The following is a 26,260-nucleotide window of genomic DNA, read 5'->3' as shown; positions in this document are numbered from 1 at the left end:
GCTTCAACTGCTGCCCAGCAATCTGCTTGCACTCATCTCTGAGCATGCTGAGGGAATGTGGAGCAACAGGAGAATAGAAGGAACTGGAGCAAATAGTGGAAATGTCGCTCAATGCAAAGCCACATCTGTATTTGCATTATCTCTCTCTTCAAATGATTCTCGATCTCAAAAAAAGTGTGCAGGTCCAGACAACCACCACAAAATTATACATGGTGCTTACAGTTCCAGAGCCATCAGACCCAGTGCAATGAGATACTGTGTCACATTTATCCCTAGAAGCCACTAACATTCAATTCACTTCCTAGTGCTGAGGACATTTAGTAGGAACATGTGGTTAGGAGGAAAAACATACATGCTATACACTGCCATAAAAAGGAAGCCATAGGGGAAAATATACTGAATGCATCTGCACTACACACACTGTAAGGGTGAATAAAATGTGGATTAACTGGTCTTCTAATGTGTCTTGAGAGCTTATTTGGGATGAGGCATAATAAGATGGTTATGGAAGGGTGCAATGGTTTTCATTGACCCCTTCAATCCTTGCCCCGGGGGCGTTAATGGGGAGGTGCTAACAACCCCAATATGTCTCATTTTGGACTGGGAAATGCAAAACAGCTCAAGTCATAAAGGCAATGAATGCCTACAGCGTATTTTCCCACCAGGGCATGCTACGGAATGCTAAGGGTCGGGCAGCAACCAAAAATTGAGCCGCTGTCGCAACCAGGGATGTTGCACACTGGCTTGCCATTTCTGGGCAGTAATGCTCCATACCCCATCGAAACCAGCACCGAATGTCCTGGCGGGGCACTGGATGCTGGCCGCCCAGGCGCAAGTGCTTTCCGCCGCCATTGCCGTCGCTACGGGGTACTAAGAAGGGCGGCAGAAGACCGAAAATCCACCCTAAAGAGTCTGCAAAGGGATATAGATAGGTTAAGTGAATGGGCAAAAATTTGGCAGATGGAATATAATGTGGGAAAATGTGAGAGTATCCACTTTGGTAGGAAGAATAGAAAAGCAGAATATTATTTAAATGGAGAGAGACTACAGAATACTGCAGTACAGAAGGATCTGGGGATCCTCGTACATGAAACGCAAAAGTTAGCATGCAGGTACAGCAAGTAATTAGGAAGGCAAAATGGAATGTTGACCTTTATTGCAAGGGGGGTGGAATACAAAAGCCAGAAAGTCTTGCTACTACTATACTGGGCGTTGGTGAGACCACACCTAGAGTACTGTGTACAGTTTTGGTCTCCTTATTAAAGTAGGGATATACTTGCATTGGAGGCAGTTCTTGGAATGTTCACTAGGTTGATTCCTGAGATGAAGGGGTTGTCTTTTGAGGAAAGGTTGAGCAGGTTCAGCCTATACGCATTGGAGTTTAGAAGAATGAGAGGTAATCTTATTGAAACATATAAGATTCTGAAGGGGCTTGACAGGGTAGATACCAAGAGGATATTTCCCCTCATAGGGGAATCTAGAACTAGGGGGCATAGTGTCAGAATAAGGGGTCACCCATTTAAGATGATAATGAGGAGGAATTTCTTCTCTAAGGGTCATGAATCTTTTGAATTCTCTAACCCAGAGAGCTCTGGAGGCTGAGTCATTGAATATATTCAAGGTGGAGATGGAGAGATTTTTGAACTACAGGGGAGTCAAGGATTATGGGGAACAGGCAGGCAAGTGGCGTTGAGGCCAAGATCAGATCAGCCCATGACAGTATTGAATGGTGAAGTAGGCTCGAAGGGCCAAAAGACCTACTCCTGCTCTTATTTCTTGTGTTCTTATGGTCTTAATCTTTCAAAGCTATCTTGATTCAGGAATTCTGCTGTCAGGTTGGAAATTTGCTAATGCCACTCCATTATTTAAGAAGGGTGGGAGAGAGAACCCAGGTAACCACAGGCCTGTCAGTTTAACATCAGTTGTGGGGAAGCTACTAGAATCTGTCATTAGGGATAGAGTGATTGAGCACTTGAACAAATATGAGCTGATCAGAGAGAGCCATGTTAAGGTTATGTCATGTCTAACTAATCTGATGTGGTCATTAATAAGATAGATAAAGAACTGTCTATGGATAGCGGACTTCCAGAAAGCATTCAATAAGCTTCCACACAAGATATTATTAGCAAAAATGAGCACGCATGGAACTGGAGGTAGCCTTTTGACCTGGGTTGGAAATTGGTTGGGAAGTAGGATATATAGAGTGAAAATAGGGTTGGCACTCTTATTGGCAGGATGTGACAGCGGTATACTCAGGAATCTGTTCATCATATTTATTAATGACTTCAATGAAGGTATATCCCAGTTTACAGATGACTTTGTTAGGAGGGACAGTAAGTATGCAGATGAGAGCAGGACATAGCAAAGAGACATAGACAGATTAAGTGAGTGGGCAAAGCTTTGCCAAATGGAGTTCAATGTGGACAAATGTGAGTTCATCCACGTTGGACCCAAGAAAGATAAATCAGAGTATTTTCTAAATGGTGAGAAACTAGGAACTGTAGAAAAGCAAAGCGATTTGGAAGTCCAAGTACACAAATCTTTAAAAGCGAGTAGACAGGAATAAAAAGCAATCAAAAGGGAAAATGGGTTGTTGGCCTTTATCTCAAGGAGGTTGCAATACAAAGGGGAGGAATTTGGCTTGTATACCTTGAGGAGAAGATTGAGGAATGATCTGATCCAGGTATTTAAAATGTTAAAAGGATTTAATAGGGTAGGTACCAAGAAACTATTACCGCTGCTAGGGGAATCAAGAAAAAGGGGGCATAATATTAACATTAGAGCTAGGCCATTCAGGAGCAAAATCAGGAAGCAGTTTTTCACATAAAAGATAGTAGAAATCTGGAACTCTCTCCTCCAAAAGGTTGTGGATGCTGGATCAATTGGAGCTTTCAAGGCTGAAATTGGCAGATCATTGTTCAGTAATAGTATTAAGAGATATGGAGTTGAGGTGCAGATCCACCATGATCTAATTAAATGGCAGAGCAGATTCAAGGGGCTGAATGGCCTACTCATGTTCCTTATGTTCCTATGTTCTACTGAATGGCAAAAAATTAAATTCCATAATTTAATGTGGAGCCAGGAGGAACACTCCAGCTCCACCTCGTTCCACATTCAGGTAGGTTTATAAAACTTACCTTTATGTGTTTCTTCCAGCACCTCCGTTAGGCTACTGTTGAAACAAGAAATGTGTTGCATCTTAAGCCGCACAAGCTATGATGAGTTTGCCTAATATGGCAGAGTGACCCTGCAGCAGGTGCAGGATCCTTCTTTGCATACTTAAATTAGGCTGCCAGGGACACCTGAAAGCAGTACAGTCCAATATAGCGGTGGCCGTGCCTTTGCCACGTATGATATTTGTTCCTTTAGCGCTTGTTTTTCGTCCAACAAACGGGCACTGAGCAATCCAATTTCTAGGCCATTATTTCTTAATATTGAACAGTATCAACACACATCTTCTGTTCTGCCAATAATTTTCATTCACCTGTATCAACATGAGATACATCATATTTTGAAGTCATAATGATTTTTCCACATTCTTTCATCCAGGTCATGCAGAATTTATTCAGAACTACTCTGGAAAATATTGACTTTATTCACTTGCCACACTGTTTGGATAGTCTTTCACCACCTCAAGCCTCCCACCTTTAGGTAACTCAACAGAATCCTACATACCACTGAAGCTTTTCCTTTCTTCACCTGCTTTAATGACTCTTCCAGCATTACATCTTTTATTGCTAACTTAAGTCAAATATCTAGTTTTACATGTCTGTTACCTTTCTTGCATTGATGTTCAAAAAAGTATTGATGTATAAGTGTCAGCCATGGCTCATTAGATAGCACTCTCACATCTGAGTCAGAAGATTGTGTGTTCAAGTCATTTGAGCACAAAAAATATATAGGCTGACACTCCAGTGCAGTACTGAGGGAGTGCTGCACTGTCAGATGTACCGCCTTTCAGATGAGAAATTAAACTGAGGCCCTGTCTGCTCTCTCAGGTGGATGCAGGTGGATGTAAAAGATCTCATGGGACTATTCTAAGAGCAGGGAAATTCTCCCTGGTATCCTAGTCAATATTTATCCCTCAACCAACATCACTAAACAGATTATCTGGTCAGTATCACATTACTGTTGGTGGGAGCTTGCTGTGCGCAAATTGACTGTTGTGTTTCATACATTACAACAGTGACTACACGCCAAAAAGTACTTCATTGGCTGTAACGTGCTTTTGGATATCCTGAGGCTGTGAAAAGTGCTATATAAATGTAAGTATTTTTTTTCTTTATGTGATTAATAGCTGATATCTTTTCAACAGTTCTCAAACAGTGCAGATATTTGTGCAAGATGCCTTACTATTCACATTTTTCTTTCTTGTCCTTTACTCCTTCCATTTCAATTACCTTTCCACCAAGGCCATTTACAATCGCAAACATTGCTGTCAGCAGATCTGTTTATCTTTTCCATTTCTATTGCTTTACTTTTTATTTAAATTGAGACACTGAAGATATCATAATGACAACTAAGGAGTTTAGTGCTGAAGCAAAAAAAGAGAACTTAACATTAGCTTCCCAAATACCAAGATTATGCCAATAGTTTGAGGAAGAGCACAGAATAATGTAGAAATATTGAAAAAGGTGGGCATTTGCAAAGAGGCGGAATCGGTTGATGTGTGAACATACTTACTCTCCCTCTTTCTTCCATTTTTGTTTGTGCGTGGCTCTCCCACATCTTTTCACCCTCTTATTTGAACATTCTTTTAAGATATTTCCATCATCTGACATTTTTCTATTCAACAGTCTCACCCTCCCTATCTCTGTAACCTGTCCCCAGCCCTACAACCCTCCAAGATCTCTGCACTCCTCCAATTTTGGACTTCTGCATATCCCCGAATTTAATCACTCCACCATTGCTGGCCATGCCTTCAGCTGCCAAGGCCCTAAGCTCTGGAATTCCCTCTCTAAACCTCTCTACTTCTCTCTCCTCCTTTTAGACACTCCTTAAAACTTACCAGTTCCTGTCCTAATATCTCCTTATGTAGTTCGGTGTCAAAAAAAAAAATCCCGTGAAGCGCCTTGGAATGTTTTACGATGTTAAAAAGATTTCCATTTATATAGTGCCTTTAAAACGTACCAAAGCACTTTATAGCCAATGAGGTACTTTTGAAGTGTAGTTGTTGTAATGTAGGAAACACAGCAGCCAATTTGCACACAACAAGCTCCCACAAGCAGCAATTGCGATATTGACCACAAAATCTGTTTTAATGATTGAGGGATAAATATTGGCCAGGACACCAGGGAGAAGTCACTTGCTCTTCTTTGAAATATTGTCATGGGATCCTTTACATCGACTTTAGAGAACAGACGAGGTCATCCGAAAGACGGCACCTCCAACAGTGCAGCACTCCCTCAGTACTGCAATGGAGTGTCAAGCTAGAATGTTGTGCTCAGGTCTCTGGAGGTCAAGTTTCGGCCTGAGTTGCTCCTATTTTTTTGGAGCAACTAGTTTAGAATGGAGCATCTTAGAAATTGAAATTCTCGGCCTTTAGTTTGCTCCAGTTCGAGTCAGTTAGAACAGCTTCATTTTAGAATAGATATATTTTTTTCAAAAGGGGGCGTGTCCGGCCACTTACGCCTGTTTTGCAAGTTTAGGCAGGAAAAATTACTCCAAACTAACTTAGAATGAAGTGTAGATTATTGTACGCTCGGAAAAACCTTGCCTACACTTAGAAATCAGGCTTGGGAACGAAAGATGGGGAGGGGGGAGGGGTTTTACAAACATTAAATACTTCACTTTTACAAATAAAGAGCCATCATCAATAATAAATGATAAATAAATCAATAAACCAATAATTCAATCCAAAAAATAAAAAAATAAAAAAATAAAAAAATCACTCAATAAATAAAAAATTATTTCTACTCATCTACTGCAGCACCGGGGAAAAGAGGGGGGGGGGGAAGAAGAGCGGAAGGGGGGAGAGAAGATGGGGGGGGTAGAAGAAGATGGGGAGAGAGAGAAGATGGGGAGAGAGAGAAGAAGATGGGAGTGAGAGAAGAAGATGGGGGGAGAGAAGAAGTTGGGAGGGAGAGAAAAAGATGGGAGTGAAAGAAGAAGGGGGAGCGAGTGAAGAAGATGGGGAGCGAGAGAAGATGAGGGTGAGAGAAGAAGATGGGGGGAGAGAAGAAGATGGGGAGCGAGAAAAGAAGTTGGGAGCGAGAGAAGAAGATGGGGAGCGAGAGAAGAAGATGGGAGTGAGAGAAGAAGAAGGGGGAGAGAAGAAGATGGGAGTGAGAGAAGAAGAAGGGGGAGCGAGAGAAGAAGATGGGAGTGAGAGAAGAAGAAGATGGGAGCGAGAGAAGAAGATGGGGAGCAAGAGAAGAAGATGGGAGTGAGAGAAGAAGATGGGAGTGAGAGAAGAAGAAGATGGGAGTGAGAGAAGAAGTTGGGGAGCGAGAGAAGAAGTTGGGGAGCGAGAGAAGAAGATGGGAGTGAGAGAAGAAGATGGGAGCGAGAGAAGAAGGTGGGGGCGAGAGAAGAAGATGGGGAGCGAGAGAAGAAGTTGGGGGGCAAGAGAGAGGAAGACGATGATGCCAGGCCGCCACTGCCGCCAACTCTTTGGGCAGGGCCCGCCCCCAGCGAGAGGCCACAGGCCCCGCCGCCGACGAAGCCGGGCCCCGCCGAGGACTTCGGGTGGGGCCAGCATGGAGCAGATGCCGGCCCACCGCCGCCGCCGCCGACTCTTAGGGTGGGGCCCTCCCCAGCGAGATGCGGGGCGGGTGAGGCCCGCCACTGATGACGAAGCCGGGCCCTGCCGAGGACTTTGGGCAGGGCCTACATGCAACCGATGTCGGGCCGCTGCCGCCAGCGACTCTTCGGGTGGGGCCCGTCCCCAGCGAGAGGTCGCAGGCCGACGCCGGCTCCAATGAGGACTTCGGATGGGGCCCGCCCCAGCGAGAGGCCGGGCGGGCGGGCCCCGCCGCCGAGGTAAGATGCACAGGCCACTCGGCCCGGGATAGGGGAGACGTCGCTTCGGCCTGGGATAGAGTCGACGCCCCGGAGATAGGACGTGCTGGGAGGGCCGGGAGCTACTGCGCACATGCGCAGCCTCCACTGCGCACACGCGCAGCTGCCGGCACTGTTTTCGGCGCAGGGCTGTAGCTCCACCCTCAGCAGCTCCTGTTGCGCAGCGCCGAGGTGGAAATGGGCCTACAGCTATCAGAGAATCGTGAGGTAAGTATTCGGCGCAATTTTTCTTCTCTAAATTAGGCGGGCCTCTCCGATGTGCGCCATTCTAGTGGGCGTCCGAAACTTGAGCCCCTGGAGTGGGACTTTAACCCACAACCTTCTGACTCAGAGGCTAGAGTGCTACCAACTGAGCCACAGCTGACATTATACTGATGTTTTGTTCTGAGTGGTAGCAAACGTGAATTTTCTATCAGTGCCCATTCCTCACATCAACCTAAACAATCAGCATTATCAAATTATTTACCATTGGAAGGAGGCATGTTCCTTCCACACACATGATTTTCTAGGAGGGATCACTGGGCAGCAATGAGAAGTGGGAACCCTACCGAACAGCTTCAACAGTTGGCAGAAGAAATTAGATAATGCAAGGTCTCATGGTATTTACTTCCAGCCTGCTCATGGAGGGGGGCGAGGGCGTGATTTTAAACCTACTTGCTCAACAGAAATCTGGCAGGTGGGCAGTTAAAATCACCTTGGCTCTTACCTGTCCGGAAGCTGCCATGATCACAACATCTGCAATTTTAAGCTGCTCTCCTGACATGCACTCGGAGCCAACATGATCTTTCTTTATATATGCATGTTGCAGCCCTATGACATCATTAAGACCCAACTGTAATTTTAACTCAGGCTTGAGCAGGGAATCCACCTGAAGTTAAAATCGGGGCCGATGGCTGGTTGACTGAAGATACCCCTTATGAAGATCATCTATTGGACTCATTTTACGCACCCTTCTAGAAATCTTTGTTTCTTAATATAGATTAATTTCAATCATTGCTTATTGTTGATCAATACATCTATACTGAAGTTAATGCACTGGCACTCACTGACATATTTCTGCAATTATAATCTTGATCTTCTATGTTTCCACTGTATATAATTATATAATGCTCTGGAGACAACTGTATATATAATTCAACCTCATAACAACAGTGGTTAGGTTCTGTGCTGCCTACAGTGGGGTGCAGAATATGTTTTTTTTTTAAATGTATATGCTGTCATTATACCAGTATCAAAGCACTAGATGGTACATGGTTACATAGGTGAATTGTAGTGCAATAACTTTAGGCTTGCTATAGGTGTAACTTGTGACAGCTGATTTCACAACATAGGTATATTAAAATGATACAGCTGCAGCATAGTAGACTAAGTGTGACACACTTTCCTCTCAACAATAAGACTACAGGTTTACATCCAGAATAAAAGACACCCATATTCCCAGCCCACCTGCTTTGGTCAGGTGAGTTTGTTAATTTTCAACCAAAAATGAGTACAGCATAGAAACAAGACATTCCATCTTGGACAAACAATGGGGAGAACAGATGGAAAGAAATGACAATGTAAATCTTACTAACTATTCCAGAAATAAAATAAATAATTATGATAAACGTGAAGTGGATGATTGTGATAAACATAGTCTTTGTGAGTGAATCCAACCATTTTTCCAGATGGAGGTGCCGTCTTTCACTTAAGACATACCAAGTCTGCTCTCTCAGGTGGACGTAAAAGATCCCATGGCACTATTTCGAAGAAGAGCAGGGGAGTATCCCTGGTAACCTGACCAATGTTTATCCCTCAATTGACATCACAAAAACAGTTTATCTGGTCATTATCACATTGCTGTTTGTGAGAGCTTGTTGTGTGCAAATTGGCTGCCACGTTTGCTATATTACAACAATGACTTCACTTCAAAAGTACTTCAGTGGCTGTAGCGCACTTTGGGATGGCCTGTGGTCATGAAAAGCACTATATAAATGCAAGTCTTTCTTTCTAGCTTGGAAAGGTTGTGTCATAGTGACAAACATCTTGAAAGGGAGATACAAACATGAAAAAAACTTAAAACATACATTTTATAAAAGCAAACGTACAAATCTGATTTTTTAATTTATTATGCATTTGACTTTTTCGTATGGGAACTAATGCAAATACTTTCTGTAGGTATGTCACAACTGTACACTGTCACTATCTTTAAGTGATGCAAGGCCTCACTTTTTCTCAAGCACGCAAACTTTTTTTTAAATGACAGATTAGGAGAATGAAAATATTAAGTCAATTCCATAAAACGTGCATTTGTCTAAATGCCGTACCGTGTGATAGAAAATACCAGCGATAGCTGAGTGTTACTTTCCCTTTGAAGAACTGACACTTCAGACCAGTTATCAGTTCTGTCAGTGAATGAATTGCCACGTCAAACTACCCACGCATATAAAATTGATGTATTAGTCCGTCTTTATTCCAAGGGAATGCATAATTCATAAGAAGTGTTTACTGCAGTAACATATGACAGTGTTTGATGGCAGAAGGATTATAAAAATCATAGTAGATAAGCACACTTTAAAATAAATGATTATACGATCAAAAATGGAAAATCATAAAAGAGACGATTGCTATTTACCTTGCAGCCGGTTGCTTGCTGGTGGTGGACGCTATTTAATTGCTGCTGGCCGCTTGAGCCGGTTCTTGTCCTTTTGCTGAGGTTGCTCTCGGTGTTACACTGTGTCCACTGTCCGAGGAAGTGCCACGTCAAGAAGCCGCCGCCGGCACTCGCACGCCCACTGCACGGCACGCGCGGCCTGCGCACGCGCGGCTTCAGGGCACTGGGAGGCACACGTCAGCGCTGAAGGACAATAGGAAACCGAGGAGACAGGGGAGCAGAAGGAGAAACATGAGGAAACCATGGGAACGGGGGCAGGGAGGGAGAGAGGAGAGACTCCCAACACGGGAAACCATGGAACGGGAGGGGGCAAACAGTAAGAAACCACGGCAACCAGAGGCGGGAGACAGACAGAGAATGGGGACACATACAAACTCTCATAAAGTCGATAACATCGTCATCCTCACTCAAATAGCATAAAGAAGGAGAATGGGGAAACCATGGAAACCCAGGAGTTGGGAGAAAGAAACTATGGAGATTGAGGAAGGTAGACAATGGGAAGTCAGAAGAGATAGAGGCAATGGGGAAGCAGGAAAAAGGGGGGGGGCAGAAATTGGTCCCCATAGCATCCGTTGTTTGGGTTCAAAATTCACATTGGGGGGCACCAATTTCCAGGAGCAACACTGTGTGCCCGATCACCCCCGGAAATGCCCGAGATGCCTGCCTAAAACAGTGGTCAGACCACTGATCAGCATATTCAAGGGGCCAACGTCTGTTTTAGGACCCCTCTATCAGATCTGGAATAAAATGGATGGGCGGAACATGCAATTTTTCCAGGCTTGGGTTATCAACTTTGGTTGTATGTATTCTTGGAGACTTCATCATGTGATATCTGATGTGTTACACTTGATTATATGACATTTAAAAACCCACATGCACCTCTGGAATTTGCAATCTTTGTTCATTTGGTCTAACCAAATACTCTCAATGGAGAAGAGTGCAACTGAACTGCAGTTCTAACCATGTGCCAGTCACAGGCTGCTTAGACAGAAGATGCCTAAGGACGTGCACATCACCGCGCCATGATAGGAGTCGACGACCGCTGGACGGACCACCACCTAATCCGTTCCGTCATCAACTTTAATATAGCCCAAAAAACGATGATGGCAACAGAAGCAATGCCGCAGAAAAATCAACGCCAGGGCACTCAAAGACCCAGCTACAAGACCCCTATCCAGCCAACGCCTCACTGCCAACCTGGCAACCCTCGATGACCCCGAGACGCAGAGTGCCCGCAGCGCTTGGTCGGCCCTCCAGGCCACCATAACCAGTCCTGCGAAGTGACTCCATCCCGCAGCATGCTACCCGCCACCAGCAGAAAGAGCGTGCGGCAAACCTGTCCCACCCTCCGTTACCCTCAACCACTATCTGTCCCACCTGTGACAGGAACTGTGGCTCTTGTATTGGGCTGTTCAGCCACCTAAGTGTCATGTATCCTACATGGCTACCGTTGGTACTATCACAAGGTGTGCCACCACAGTGCACAGCAGTGGAGACATGTAGGTTACCTGTACAGGTGTGTCTGGCCTATTATAAAACGCAGGCCACCAGGTGTGATCCTCACTCTGGAGTTAACTAATAAAGGACTACGGTCACTACAGTTCAAGTACAAGACATTGCCTCGTGGAGTCATTACTAGAGCATCTCAGGAAATAACAATTGGCGACGAGATTATAAACTTTCACATGGAAATGGCTACCCTTGGTATGTTGCAGCAGTTCATCGATGGTGATGATTGGGACGTCTTTGTGGAGAGACTGGAACATTTCTTCACAGTAAACGACCTGGCAGGAGACGACCCGGCCACACTGGTTGATAACCTCCGAGCTATCTTGCTAACCAGTTGTGGGCCCACTGTCTATGGACTCGTCAGGGATTTGCTGGCACCAGCGAAGACAATGACCAAGTCATACAAGGAGCTCGTAATCCTGATCCATGAGCCATTCTCACAGTCAGACACAGGTTCTACACACACCGACGGCCCGAAGGCCAGGAAGTCGCGAAGTACACTGCAGACCTCAGGAGGCTGGTGGCACCGTGCGAGTTCGGCACCCACCTCAACGAAGCGCTGCGGGACATTTTTGTCTTTGGAATTGGCCATGAGGGCCTTCTTCACAAGCTACTGTCGGCGGATACCACAGTCGGACTGCAGAAGGCCATCTATGTGAGCCAGTCATTCATGACTGCAACCTGAGGCTCTAGGCAGATGACTCACCCCCAGGACAAACCCGGCAGAGTGCACAGAGTGGCGCCGTTTTGAGGCTGGACTGTAGTGCGCGAACCCTCTCAGGGAAGAGAGAACAGGCCCCCGAGTCTCTTAACTCAGAGTCTGCCGAGGGAAGCTTATCAAGTAGCACCATGCTGGCGTTGTGGAGGGAATCACAGGGCTCACCAGTGCCGCTTTAAAGACTATGTATGCAAAGGCTGCAGCACAAAGAGTCACCTCCAGCGAATGTGTAAGAGAAATATGACTCACTGCGTCGATGAAGAGTCTTCAGATGGTCATGAATCCAGCATGGATTATGAATCGATAGGCAGAGAGGCAGCCCAGTCCCACGGGGAGGTACATAGCATGTTTACCTACACCACCGAGTGTTCCCCGCTGAAGATGGAAATCGAGATAGAGGGCGAGGCAGTGGCCAACGGGGTGAGCCAGTCAGTGATGAATCAAGGAGCCTTTCAGAGGCTATGGGACAATCAAGCTGAATGACCCGAGATGGTCCTGGTTCAGGCAAAGCTACGCACCTACACAGATGAAATCATCCCAGTCGTTGGTAGTGCAAATATAAAGGTACTCCATGATGGCGCGGTGCACAAGTTACCTCTGTGGATTGTTGCAGGTGATAGACCAATGTTGCTCAACAGAAGGTGGATGGAGAAGATCCATTGGAAATGGGAAGACTTCATCCCGCCAGCGATCGAAGCCCTCTGCGCTCAGAGGCAAAGCAAGCCCTCAACTGAAGGTGGACCCAACACCAGAGAGCAGAACAGCATGGCACCCGAGACATAAACCGCTCAGCACGACTGCGTGGAGATGATCCAGCTGAGGCGACCCGAATGCACCTTCCAGGCTCCAGTGGCAGGACTCCGGAGGAAGAAAATCGGATCCAAAGGCGACTTCCCAGCTTCGGAGGCAGAACCGGGGGAGAAGAGGATCACCGCAGTCGACATCGTGTTTGGAGGAAAGATGGCGCCCAAACCACGAGGTGAGGCGCTGAAGACAAAGATGGCAGCGGCCAGACCACGAGGTGCAGCGCTGATGGAGCAACACGTGGCACCAAACGGAGAAGCAGATTGGGGTAAAGAAAGCCGGCCAGAGGCCGGCAACCCACCACAATTAAAGGGACAGTTACACACACTTAAGCAATGTAATAGTAATTGTAAGTCAGAGGAAAAAAGTGTAATTGATCATGTAAAATGTGCAACTGATAATCTGAATTGAATATACAATTTGACATGGTCCCACACAAGAGATTGGTGTGCAAAATCAAAGCACATGGTATCAGGGGTAATATACTGACATGGATAGAGAACTAGTTGGCAGACAGGAAGCAGAGAGTCGGGATAAATGGGTCCTTTTCAGAATGGCAGGCAGTGACTAGTGGGGTGCCGCAGGGCTCAGTGCTGGGACCCCAGCTATTTACAATATACATCAATGATTTGGATGAAGGAATTGAGTGTAATATCTCCAAGTTTGCAGATGATACTAAACTGGGTGGCGGTGTGAGCTGTGAGGGGGACGCTAGGAGGCTGCAGGGTGACTTGAACAAGTTAGGTGAGTGGGCAAATGCATGGCAGATGCAGTATAACATGGATAAATGTGAGGTTATCCACTTAGGGGGCAAAAACGCTTAGATAGACTATTATCTGAATGGCGGCAGATTAGGAAAAGGGGAGGTGCAACAAGACCTGGGTGTCATGGTTCATCAGTCATTGAAAGTTGGCATGCAGGTACAGCAGGCAGTGAAGAAGGCAAATGGTATGTTGGCCTTCATAGCTAGGGGATTTGAGCAAAGGAGCAGGGAGGTCTTACTGCAGTTGTACAGGGCCTTGGTGAGGCCTCACCTGGAATATTGTGTTCAGTTTTGGTCTCCTAATCTGAGGAAGGACGTTCTTGCTATGGAGGGAGTGCAGCGAAGGTTCACCAGACTGATTCCCGGGATGGCAGGACTGACATATGAGGAGCGACTGGATCAACTGGGCCTTTATACATTGGAGTTTAGAAGGATGAGAGGGGATCTCATAGAAACATATCAAATTCTGATGGGACGGGACAGGTTAGATGCGCGTAGAAAGTTCCCGACGTTGGGGAAGTCTAGAACCAGAGGACACTGTCTTAGGATAAGGGGTAGGCCATTTAGGACTGAGATGAGGAGAAACTTCTTCACTCAGAGAGTTGTTAACCTGTGGAATTCCCTGCTGCAGAGAGTTGTTGATGCCAGTTCATTGGATATATTCAAGAGGGAGTTAGATATGGCCCTTACGGCTAAGGGGATCAAGCGGTATGGAGAGAAAACAGGAAAGGGGTACTGAGGGAATGATCAGCCATGGTCTTATTGAATGGTGGTGCAGGCTCGAAGGGCCGAATGGCTACTCCTGGACCTATTTTCTATGTTTCTATACACAACCAGCGAGGAAAAGTCATGCGATTATGTAAAATGATGATCTGAATTGATGATCTGAACAGTGCACATACAACCAGCGAGAAAAAGTCACGTAATCGCAATCAGACCCACAGAGTGTCCATCATAAGTAATGAAAAGTTGTGCAATGCAGAGTTTCAACTGCACGCAGCCAATGCAGCAGGCGGACGCCCATCAGGAGCACACAGGTTCAGCGAGCTACCCAATGCTGTAGCCTGTGTCCCGGGGACCATGCACTATGGAGTGTGGCCACAAGCAGCCGACACACACAAGCTGCAGAGCAAACGACCTCAGCAGGGCAACAGCACCGGTATCGATACCATGCCCCTGATCGGCTCCACCCAATGGCACCAACTGCCACAAGCCTGAAAGAGCAGACTGTACTAAGGCGTAGTCCCAAGACCCCATCGCCATCAAGGCCATACCCATAGATGCAGGGTCAACTGCCACACCCAAAGGAATCAGGCACCAGCCAGGATCCCAAACCAAACGACGCTCAGGCCAGCGAGTCAGCAGTTCCCTGTGCACTACTAGACGACAACTCCTCAGGGAGCAGCAGCGACCCAGGGCACAAAGAAAGGTCACGGAGATCACAGGCATCTGTGAACCGGCCCGACGCTAGGGACCACGGCAACAGTCCTGAGAACAGGCTACACGAGCCAACTGGGTTCCCACTGCCAGCACTGGGCACTGAGCCGCCACCAGACTGCAGGGACACAAGCCAGCAGTTCCGGAACTAGCTTGTCCTCACGCACTGGTCACTGCATCGATAACGCATCTAATATACTTGTCGCACCACAGAACCACAAAAATAATGCAAAACCCACTTTCCTGAACTTGAATATACATGAATGCTAGGATGCTCCGCCTTAATCAATATGGCGGGGGGGGGGTTGGGGCGGGGGGGAGTGGAGAATGGAGTGGTCAGAGACACACACATACCAACAGCAACCAACAGCATGCTACTGCACCAATCACTCACCCAGGATTGAAATGACCTGCCAAGGGTTAACCAGACAGAGTCCACATAGAGCTAAACCCAGAGCACAGTCAATGCAGAGATGATTTGCACTAAAGGCTCAGGGGAGAGTGATGTTATGAATCCTACATGGCTACTGTTGGTATTATCACAAGGTGTGCCACCAGAGGGCACAGCAGTGGGAGACTTGTAGGTTACCTGTATAGGTGTGCCTGGCCTAGTATAAAAGGCAGGCCACCAGGTGTGATCCTCTGGAGTTAACAAATAAAGGACTAAGGTCACTACAATTCAAGTACAACACATTGCCTTGTTGAGTCATTACTAGAGCATCTAAGGACACAACACTAAGGACTCATTTTAAGAGTGGAAGCAAGTCTTCCTTAATTCCGAGGGACTGCCTATGATGATGATACTAAACCTCCGTAAGACAAAGGTCCTCCACCGACCTGACCGCGCCACACAGCACTGCCCTCTGGTCATCAAATTCCACGGCGCGGCCTTGGACAACGTGGACCACTTTCCACACCTCGGGAGCCTACTATCAGCAAGGGCAGACATCGACGACGAGGTCCAACACCGCCTCTAGTGTGCCAGCGCGGCCTTCGGTCGCCTGACGAAGAGAGTGTTCGAAGATCCGGCCCTCAAATATGGCACCAAGCTTATAGTCTACAGAGCTGTAGTGATACCCGCCTTCCTGTATGGCTCAGAGACGTGGACCATATAAGAACATAAGAAAAAAACAGCCCCTCGAGCCTGCTCCGCCATTCAATAAGATCATGGCTGATCTGATCATGGACTCAGCTCCACTTCCCTGCCCGCTCCCCATAACCCCTTAACCCCTTATCACTCAAGAAACTGTCTATTTCTGTCTTAAATTTATTCAATGACCCAGCTTCCACAGCTCTCCGAGGCAGCAAATTCCACAGATTTACAACCTTCTGAGAGAAGAAATTCCTCCTCATCTCTGTTTTAAATGGGCGGCCCCTTATTCTAAGATCATGCCCTCGAGTTCTAGTCTGCCCCATGAGCGGAAACATCCTCTCTGCATCTACCCTATCAAGCCCCCTCATAACCTTATACATTTCGATAGGATTACCTCTCATTCTTCTGAACTCCAGTGAGTAGAGGCCCAACCTACTCAACCTTTCCTCATAAGTCAACCCCCTCATCCCTGGAATCAACCAAGTGAACCTTCTCTGAACTGCCTCCAAAGCAAGTATATCATTTTGTAAATATGGAAACCAAAACAGTATTCCAGGTGTGGCCTCACGAATACTTTGTATAGCTGTGGCAAGACTTCCCTGCTTTTATACCCCATCCTCTTTGCAATAAAGGCCAAGATACAATTGGCCTTCCTGATCACTTGCTGAACCTGCATACTATCCTTTTGTGTTTCATGCACAAGTACCCCCAGGTCCCACTGTACTGCGGCACTTTGCAATCTTTCTCCATTTAAATAATAATAAGCGGAGGGCGCATCTACTGACCAGCTGCGGACCAAAGACGTATGCATTGATGAAAGACCTGCCCGCACCCGAGACAAGTCCTTCGAAGAGCTCAGCCAGCTGATCAGTGAGCATCTCAAACCGGCGAGTAGCGTACACATGGCCCGGCACCGGTTCTACACACCGGCGTCAGGAGGGACAAAACATCTCGGACTTCGTTGCGGACCTGGGGCGCTTGGCCAGTCTCTGTAAGTTCACAGATGCCTGCAGGGGGAAGATGTTAAGGGATTTCTTCATTGAGGGCATTAGTCATGCCGGGATTTTCAGGAAGCTCATCGAGACCAAAGACTTGACTTTAGAAAGGGCGGCATTGATAGCTCAGACCTTCATGGCAGGGAAAGAGAAAACCAAGCTAATTTACACACGCAGCTCTGGTTCCAATGCAGCGATGGACCAGGGAGTTAACATTGTGAACATGGCTCAGGACCCCACAGGCAGGCAAGGGCATTTTGAAACCGGCCAGGCAGCAACAGACGCCAGGGTGGGCCCGCAACAGGGACAATGGAAAAGCGATCGGCAATTCACGCCATCTCGAGGAACAACGCATCCCTTGATGGGACCATTGACATCCACCATCAGAGCGCTTAGAAACAAACAAAGGGACAATCAGAGAGAATGCCTGGTAACAGTCCTTTTGTTAACAACAACCTTAGCTTATGCTGGAGGTGTGGGGGTAGACATACTGCGAAAGGCTGCAGGTTCCTGTCTGTTGGAATTGCAACATCAGTGGACACTTGGCCAGAATGTGCAGGAAGGCTGTAGTGAGGCTAATCTATGAGACAGAGGAACCAGACGAGGGGTCTGCAATGCCGGATGATGCTTGGGGCAAAGCCATGGATGCTGAAGTTCAGTGAGTTCATATGGCTGATGCCCACAGCTCATATACCAAAACGCCACGCATGATGATGCAAGTTTTATTGAATGGCATCCCAGTGCACATGGAGCTGGACACAGGAGCCAGCCAGTCCCTTATGAACGCCCAACAATTTGAGAGACTATGGCCACACAGAGCTAGCAGACCAAAACTGGAACGCATTGATGCGCAGCTACGGACGTACATCAAAGAGATCATCCCAGTGTTAGGCAGTGCAAACTTGGTGGTAATACATAATGGGTCAGAGAACCGGCTGCCACTCTGGATTGTCCCGGGAAATGGCCCCGCACTTTTGGGGAGGAGCTGGCTAGCCGAGATGAATTGGAAATGGGGGGATGTGCACGCCATTTCATCTGTGGAGCAAAGTTCATGCTCACAGGTCCTACAGAAATTCGGGGCACTGTTTCAACCCAGTGTCGGAACTTTCAAGGGCACCAAAGTAGCGATACGCATCACCCCGGACGCCAGACCAGTGCACCACAAAGTCAGAGCGGTGCCATATGTGATGGGTGAGAAAATTGAAAGTGATTTGGACAGGCTGCTCAGAGAGGGCATAATCTCGGCAGTTGAATTCAGTAACTGGGCAAGCCCCATCGGTCCTGTTCTCAAAGCGGATGGCTCGATCAGGATTTGTGGCCACCATCAACCAAGTGACACTGCAGGACCAATACCCGCTTCCGAGAGCGGAGGGCCTTTTTGCCATGATGGCAGGTGGCAAGCTGTTCACCAAGTTGGACCTCACTTCGGCCTACATGACGAGGAACTGGCTGAGGAATCCAAGCTTCTGACCATCATCACGACGCACAAGGGGCTTTTTATCTACAACAGGTGTCCGTTTGGCATTCGTTCGGCGGCCGCTATCTTTCAGAGGAACATGGAAAACTTGCTTAAATCCATTCCTGGAATGATCTTATTCCAAGATGACATCCTAATAACAGGTCGAGACACCAAGGAACACCTTTAAAACCTGGGGGAGGTGCTACACTGACTGGACCGGGTAGGCTTGCAGTTGAAAAAGCCCAAGTGTGTGTTTTTGGCCCCAGAGGTCGAGTTTTTGGGCAGGAGAGTTGCCGCAGACAGGATCCGGCCCACCGAAGCTAAAACGGAGGCGATCCACCGGGCGACCAGGCCCGGCAACACATCGGAGTTGCGATCATTCCTGGGACTTTTGAACTATTTCGGGAACTTTATGCAGAACTTAAGCACATTGTTGAAGCCGTTACACGTGCTCTTGCATAAAGGTTGTGAATGGTTTTTGGGGGACGGTCAAGAACGGGCTTTCAATAGAGCGCGGAACCTCCTTTATTCTAACAAGCTGTTGACCTTTTACGACCCCTGTAAAAACTGGTTTTAACGTGTTATGCATCATCCTATGGGGTTGGGTGCGTGTTGCAGCAGAGTAATAATGATGGCCGACTCCAACCGGTAGCTTGTGCCTCCAGGTTGTTCTCCCAGGCAGAGCGTGAACGCGGCATGGTCGAAAAGGAAGCACTCGTTTGTGTTTACGGGGTGAAAAAGATGCACCAGTACCTTTTTGATAGGCGGTTCGAGCTAGTAACGGACCACAAGCCGTTAACATCCCTGTTGTCGGACAGAAAGGCAGTCAATGCCAATGCGTCAGCTCGCATACAGCGATGGGCTCTCACGATGGCTGCGTATGACTACACCATACGGCACCGGCCAGGCACCGAGAATTGCGCTGATGGTCATGGCTGTTAAGGCTTTTGACACCGCAGGCTCCCCTATCACAGCCCGCCAGATCAAAATCTGGACCAATAGAGACCCCCTCCTGTCCATGATAAAGAAATGTGTTCTGACTGGGAATTGGGCGCCCGCACACGGGGCGTGCCCCGAGGAGGTCAGACCGTTTCACAGACGGATGGATGAGCTCTCCATCCAAGCCAACTGCCTGCTATGGGGCAGCCAGGTAGTCATGCCCCAGAAAGGAATGGAAGCATTCATCAGGGAACTCCACAGCGAGCACCCTGGCATCGTGCTAATGAAGGCCATTGCCCGGTCGGGTATTGACTCAGACCTGGAACACTGGGTTTGCAGGTGCACGATGTGTGCCCAGCTGGGCAGTGCCCCTAGGGAGGCCCTCCTCAGTCCGTGGCCCTGGCCCATCAGGTCATGGTCACGTGTAAAGGTAGACTACGTTCATGGGAAAAATGTTCCTGATCGTTGTCGATGCATACTCGAAATGGATCGAGTGCATCATATTAAACTCGTGCACGACATCCATCACAGTGGAGAGTCTGCACACGGTTTCCGCGACCCACGACTTGCCGGACATTCTGGTCAGCGACAATGGCCCGTGCTTCACCAGCCATGAATTCCAGGAGTTTATGTCGGGTAATGGCATCAAACACGTCCGGACAGCACCGTTCAAGCCAGCTTCCAATGGCCAGGCAGAACATGCGGTCCAAGTCATAAAACAGGGCATGCTCCGTATCCAAGGACCCTCACTTCAGCACCGCCTATCGCGCCTCCTGCTGGCCTACAGGTTCCGCCCGCATTCGCTCACGGGAGTCCCGCCAGCAGAACTACTCGTGAAACGCTCGCTTAAAACGCGGCTGTCCCTCATTCATCCAGCCCTGGCAGACATTGTTGAGGGCAAGCGCCAGTCCCAAACCGAATGCCATGATCGAAACACAAGGGGGAGGTGTATAGAAATTGATGACCCGGTATTTGTTCTTAATCATGCTTTGGGACCCAAGTGGCTTGAGGGCACCGTAATTGGCAAAGAGGGGAATAGGTTCATAGTGGTCAGACTCAACAATGGGCAGATATGCCGCAAACACTTGGACCAAGTCAAAAAAGAATCAGCATAGACACTGAGGAACCTGAGGAAGAGCATGAGATGTTACCCACACCACTGCCAGTGGATGAGCAACAAGGATATTCACCAACATGCACAGTCCCTGCGGCCAGCCCGGACAGGCCGGAATCACCTCAGGTGACAGAGATGCATGCCAAGGCTCAGCCACCAGAGCCCCAACTGCGGCGCTCCACGAGAGAGCATCAACTACCTGAAAAACTTAACCTTTGAAACAAAAAGACGTGAGGGGGGAGGTGATGTCATGTATGTAACCATCATACAATTGTAACCTTCATGTAACTGTAACCTTCATGGAACCACACTGTACACTGTATATATGTCCTGGAAATGCACACCTTGACCATAGTGGGTGAGCTTGTGGGAGACACTCCTCACCTGGGCACTCAGGTATTTAAAGGGAGGTCCCACGCAGGGTCATCACTTCTTGGTCCTGGGAATAAAGAAAGGTCACGCAGTGACCGTGTCTGCAGTACATGCCTCGTGTGATTCAATATCAAGGTGCAGGGACATTACAGTATCGTCAGCAAACTTGGCTACATTACATTCAGTCCCTTCTTCCAAATCGTTAATTTCGATTGTAAATAGTTGTGGTCCCAGCACTGATCCCTGTGACACCCTACTATGTGCCGGTTGCCAACCAGAGAATGAAACATTTATCCAGACTCTCTGTTTTCTGTCAGTTAGCCAATCCACTATCCATGCTAATATATTACCCCCAACCCCGTGAACTTTTATCTTGTGCAGTAATCTTTTATGTGGCACCTTGTCAAATGCCTTCTGGAAGTCCAAATACACCACATCCACTGGTTCCCCTTTATCCACCCTGTTCGTTACATCCTCAAAGAACTCCAGCAAATTTGTCAAACATGACTTGCCCTTCATAAATCCATGCTGACTCAGCCTGACTGAATTATGCTTTTCCAAATGTCCTGCTACTGCTTCTTTAATAATGGACTCTAACATTTTCCCAACCACAGATGTTAGGCTAACTGGTCTATAGTTTCCTGCTTTTTGTCTGCCTCCTTTTTTAAATTTGCAGTTTTCCAATCTGCTGGGTCCTCCCCAGAATCCAGGGAATTTTGGTAATTTACAACCAATGCATCCACAATCCCTGCCGTTACTTCTCTTAACACCCGAGGATGCAAGCCATCAGGTCCAGGGAATTTATCTGCCTGTAGTCCCATTAGCTTACTGAGTACCACCTCCTTAGTGACTATGATTGTGTTAAGTCCCTCCCCCCCCTATAGCCCCTTAACTATCCATTGTTGGAATATTATTAATATCCTCTACCGTAAAGATGATACAAAATATTTGTTCAGAGTTTCTGCCATCTCCATGTTTCCTATTAGTAGTTCCCCGGTCTCATCCTCTAAGGGACCAAATTTACTTTAGCCACTCGTTTCCTTTTTATATACCTATCGAAACTCTTGCTATCTGTTTTTATATTTTGTGCTAGTTTACTTTCATAGTCTATCTTCCCCAGAGGTCACAGCAGAGCAAATAGGGAGCGGCGAGGCCCATAAAAGGGGCCCAGAAGACGGGAGAAGCCGCGGAGGTCGCAGTGGAACAGTTCGGGAGCAGCGAGACCTATAAAAGGGGCCCAGAAGGTGGGAGAAGCCACCTGGTGCAGGGGCAGAAGGTAAACAAAGAAGCAAAAAGAAATTGAAGTGTGATGTCACAGCCAAGCGGGTAAGTGATTGGCTGGTGGATTGGTGAGTATTTCATTTTCTTCTTTTTCTTTTTCTTTTCTTATCAGTAAGAAACCTTTGGCGTTGTTACCAATTAGGTTAATTTAAGGGTTAAATCATGACAGGAGAGCCCAGACCTCCTCCTGTGCTATGTGGGAAGACAGGGACGCTTCCAGTGTTCCTGACAACCATGTGTGCAGGAAGTGTAACCAGCTGCAGCTCCTGACAGACTGCATTGTGGCACTGGAGCTGCAGATGGATTCACTGTGGAGCATCCGCGATGCTGAGGATGTTGTGAATAGCACGTTTAGTGAGTTGATCACACCGCAGGTAAAGGTTACACAGCCAGATAGGGAATGGGTGACCTTCAGGCAGAGCAGTGGAAGGAAGGTAATGCAGGGGACCCCTGCGGTCATCTCCTTCCAAAACAGATACACCACCTTGGGTACGGTTGGGGGAGCTGACTCATCAGGGGAAGGCAGCAGCAGCCAAGTCAATAGCAGCAGGGGTGGCTCTGCTGCACAGGAGGGCAGAAAAAAGAGTGGGAGAACTATAGTGATAGGGGATTCTGTTATAAGGGGAATAGGTCGCAAACGAGATGTCAGGGTGGTATGTTGCCTCCCTGGTGCAAGGGTCAAGGAGGTCTCGGAGCGGCTGCAGCACATTCTGGAGGTGGAGAGTGAACAGACAGCTGTCTTGGTGCATATAGGTACCAACGATATAGGTACAAAATGGGATGAGGTCCAACAAGCTGAATTTAGGGAGCTAGGAGTTAAATTAAAAAGTAGGACCTCAAAGGTAGTAATCTCAGGATTGCTACCAGTGCCACATGCTAGTCAGAGTAGGAATTGCAGGATAGCTCAGATGAATACGTGGCTTGAGGAATGTAGCAAGGGGGAGGGATTCAAATTCCTGGGACATTGGAACCAGTTCTGGGGGCAGATGGGACCAGTACAAACTGGACGGTCTGCACCTGGGCAGGACTGGAACCGATGTCCTAGGCAGAGTGTTTGCTAATGCTGTTGGGGAGGGTTTAAACTAAAATGACAGGGGGATGGGAATCTATGCAGGGAGGCAGAGGGACGTAAAAAGGGGGGAGAAGCCAAAGGTAGGAAGGAGAAAAGCAAGATTGGAGGGCAGAGAAATCAAGGGCAAATATCAAAAAGAGCCACATTACAGCAAAATTCTAAAAGGACAAAGAGTGTTAAAAAAACAAGCCTGAAGGCTCTGAGTCTCAATGCGAGGAGCATTTGTAATAAGGTGGATGAATCAACTGCGCAGATAGCTGCTAACGGATATGATGTAATTGGGATTACGGAGACATGCTCCAAGGTAACCAAGGCTGGGAACTCAACATCCAGGGGTATTCAATATTCAAGAAGGATAGACCAGGAAGGAAAAGGAGGTGGGGTAGCGTTACTGGTTAAAGAGGAGACTAACGCAATAGTAAGGAAGGACATTAGCGTGGATGATGTGGAATCTATATGGGTAGAGCTGCGAAACACAAAAGGCCAGAAAACATTAGTGGGAGTTGTGTATAGACCACCAACCAGTAGTAGGGAGGTTGGGGATGGCATCAAACAGAAAATTAGGGACGCGTGCAATAAGGGTACAGCAGTTATCATGGGTGAATTTAATCTACATATTGATTGGGCTAACCAAACTGGTAGCAATACTGCGGAGGAGGATTTCCTGGAGTGTATAAGGGATGGTTTTCTAGACCAATATGTCGAGGAACCAATTAGAGAGCAGGCCATCCTCGACTGGGTCTTGAGTAACGAGAGAGAATTAATGAGCAATCTGGTCGTGTGCGACCCCTTGGGGAAGAGTGACCATAATATGGTAGAATTCTTCATTGAGATGGAGAGTGACACAGTTAATTCAGAGACGAGGTTCCTGAACTTAAAGAAAGGAAACTTTGATGGTATGAGACGTGAATTGGTTAAGATAGACTGGAGAATGATACTTAAAGGGTTGACGGTGGATTGACAATGGCAAACATTTAAATATCACTTGGATGAACTAAAATAATTGTACAGCCCTGTGTGGCGTAAGAATAAAAAAAGGAAGGTGGCTAAACCGTGGCTAACAAGGGAAATTAGGGAAAGTGTTAAATCCAAGGAAGTGGCATATAAATTGGCCAGAAAAAGCAGCAAACCTGAGGACTGGGAGAAATTGAGAATTCAGCAGAGGAGGACTAAGGGTTTAATTAGGAGGGGGAAAATAGGGTATGAGAGGAAGCTTGCAGGAACATAAAAACTGACTGCAAAAGTTTCCATAGATATGTGTAGAGAGAAAGATTAGTGAAGACTAATGTAGGTCATTTGCAGTCAGAATCAGGTAAATTCATAATGGGGAACAAGGAAACGGCAGTCCAATTGAACAAATACTTTGGTTCTGTCTTCACTAAGGAAGACATGAATAACCTCCCGAAAATACTAGGGGACCGGGGGTTTAGCGAGAAGGGGGAACTGAGGGAAATCCTTATTAGTCAGGAAATGGTGTTAGAGAAATTGAAGGGACTGAAGGCCGATAAATCCCCAGGGCCTGATAGTCTGCATCCCAGAGTACTTAAGGAAGTGGCCCTAGAAATAGTAGATGCATTGGTGGTCATTTTCCAACATTCCATGGACTCTGGTTCAGTTCCTATGGATTGGAGGGTAGCTAAAGAAACCCCACTTTTTAAAAAAGGAGGGAGAGAGAAAACAGGGAATTATAGATCGGTTAGCCTGTCATCGGTGGTGGGGAAAATGCTGGAATCAATTATTAAAGATGTAGTAGCAGCGCATTTGGAAAGCAGTGACAGGATCGGTCCAAGTCAGCATGGATTTATGAAAGGGAAATCATGCTTGATAATTTTTCTAGAGTTTTTTGAGGATGTAAGGAGTAGAGTGGATAAGGAAGAACCAGTGGATGTGGTGTATTTGGACTTTCAAAAGGCTTTTGACGCGGTCCCACACAGGATATTAGTGTGCAAAATTAAGCACATGGTATTTGGGGTAATGTATTGACATAAATAGAGAACTGGTTGGTGGACAGGAAGCAAAGAGTGGGAATAAACGGGTCCTTTTCAGAATGGCAGGCAGTGACTAGTGGGGTGCCGCAGTATTCAGTGCTGGGACCCCAGCTATTTACAATATACATTAATGATTTAGACAAAGGAATTGAATGTAATATCTCCAAGTTTGCAGATGACACTAAGCTGGGTGGCAGTGCGAGCTGTGAGGAGAATGCTGGAGGATGCAGGGGAAGTTGGACAGGTTAGGTGAATGAGCAAATGCATGGCAGATGCAGTATAATGTGGCTAAGTGTGAGGTTATCCACTTTGGTTGCAAAAACAGTAAGGCAGATTATTATCTGAATGGTGACAGATTCGTAAAAGGGAAGCTGCAACGAGACCCGGATGTCATGGTACATCAGTCATTGAAAGTAGGCATGCAGGTACAGCAGATAGTAAAGAAAGCAAATGGCATGCTGGCCTTCATAGCGAGGGGATTTGAGTATAGGAGCATGGAGGTCTTACTGCAGCTGTACATGGCCTTGGTGAGACCACACCTTGAATATTGTGTGCAGTTTTGGTCTCTAAATCTGAGGAAGGACATTCTTGCTATGGAGGGAGTGCAGCGAAGGTTCACCAGACTGATTCCTGGGATGGCAGGACTGACATATGAATATAGACTGGATCGACTAGGCTTATATTCATTGGAATTTAGAAGAATGAGAGGGGATCTCATAGAAACATATAAAATTCTGACGGGATTGGACAGGTTAGATGCAGGAAGAATGTTCCCGATGTTGGGGAAGTCCAGAACCAGGGGTCACAGTCTGAGGATAAGGGGTAAGCCATTTAGGACCGAGATGAGGAGAAACTTCTTCACCCAGAGAGTGGTGAACCTGTGGAATTCTCTACCACAGAAAGTTGTTGAGGCCAGTTCGTTTAATATATTCAAAAAGGGAGTTAGATGTGGCCCTTACGGCTGAAGAGATCAAGGGGTATGGAGAGAAAGCAGGAATGGGGTACTGAAGTTGCATGATCAGCCATGATCATATTGAATGGTC

The 26,260-nt window shown here is 47.1% G+C and overlaps 1 protein-coding gene across 1 annotated transcript in view; it reads right to left on the bottom strand.

Moving 5' to 3' along the window:
* The window catches only part of sec24d (SEC24 homolog D, COPII coat complex component), a 339,975-nt gene extending 330,228 nt beyond the window's left edge, over positions 1–9,747 (bottom strand). Inside the window, exon 1 of the mRNA XM_070864059.1 lies at positions 9,635–9,747. The gene's annotated coding sequence lies outside the window, so the exon portion shown is untranslated. The remainder of the gene's footprint in view (positions 1–9,634) is intronic.
* Between the last annotated feature and the right edge of the window lie 16,513 nt (positions 9,748–26,260).

The sequence above is a fragment of the Pristiophorus japonicus genome, chromosome 2 (genome assembly GCF_044704955.1).
Source record: "Pristiophorus japonicus isolate sPriJap1 chromosome 2, sPriJap1.hap1, whole genome shotgun sequence".
Taxonomy (NCBI): Eukaryota; Metazoa; Chordata; class Chondrichthyes; family Pristiophoridae; genus Pristiophorus; species Pristiophorus japonicus.
This window is presented reverse-complemented; position numbering and strand designations above follow the sequence as displayed.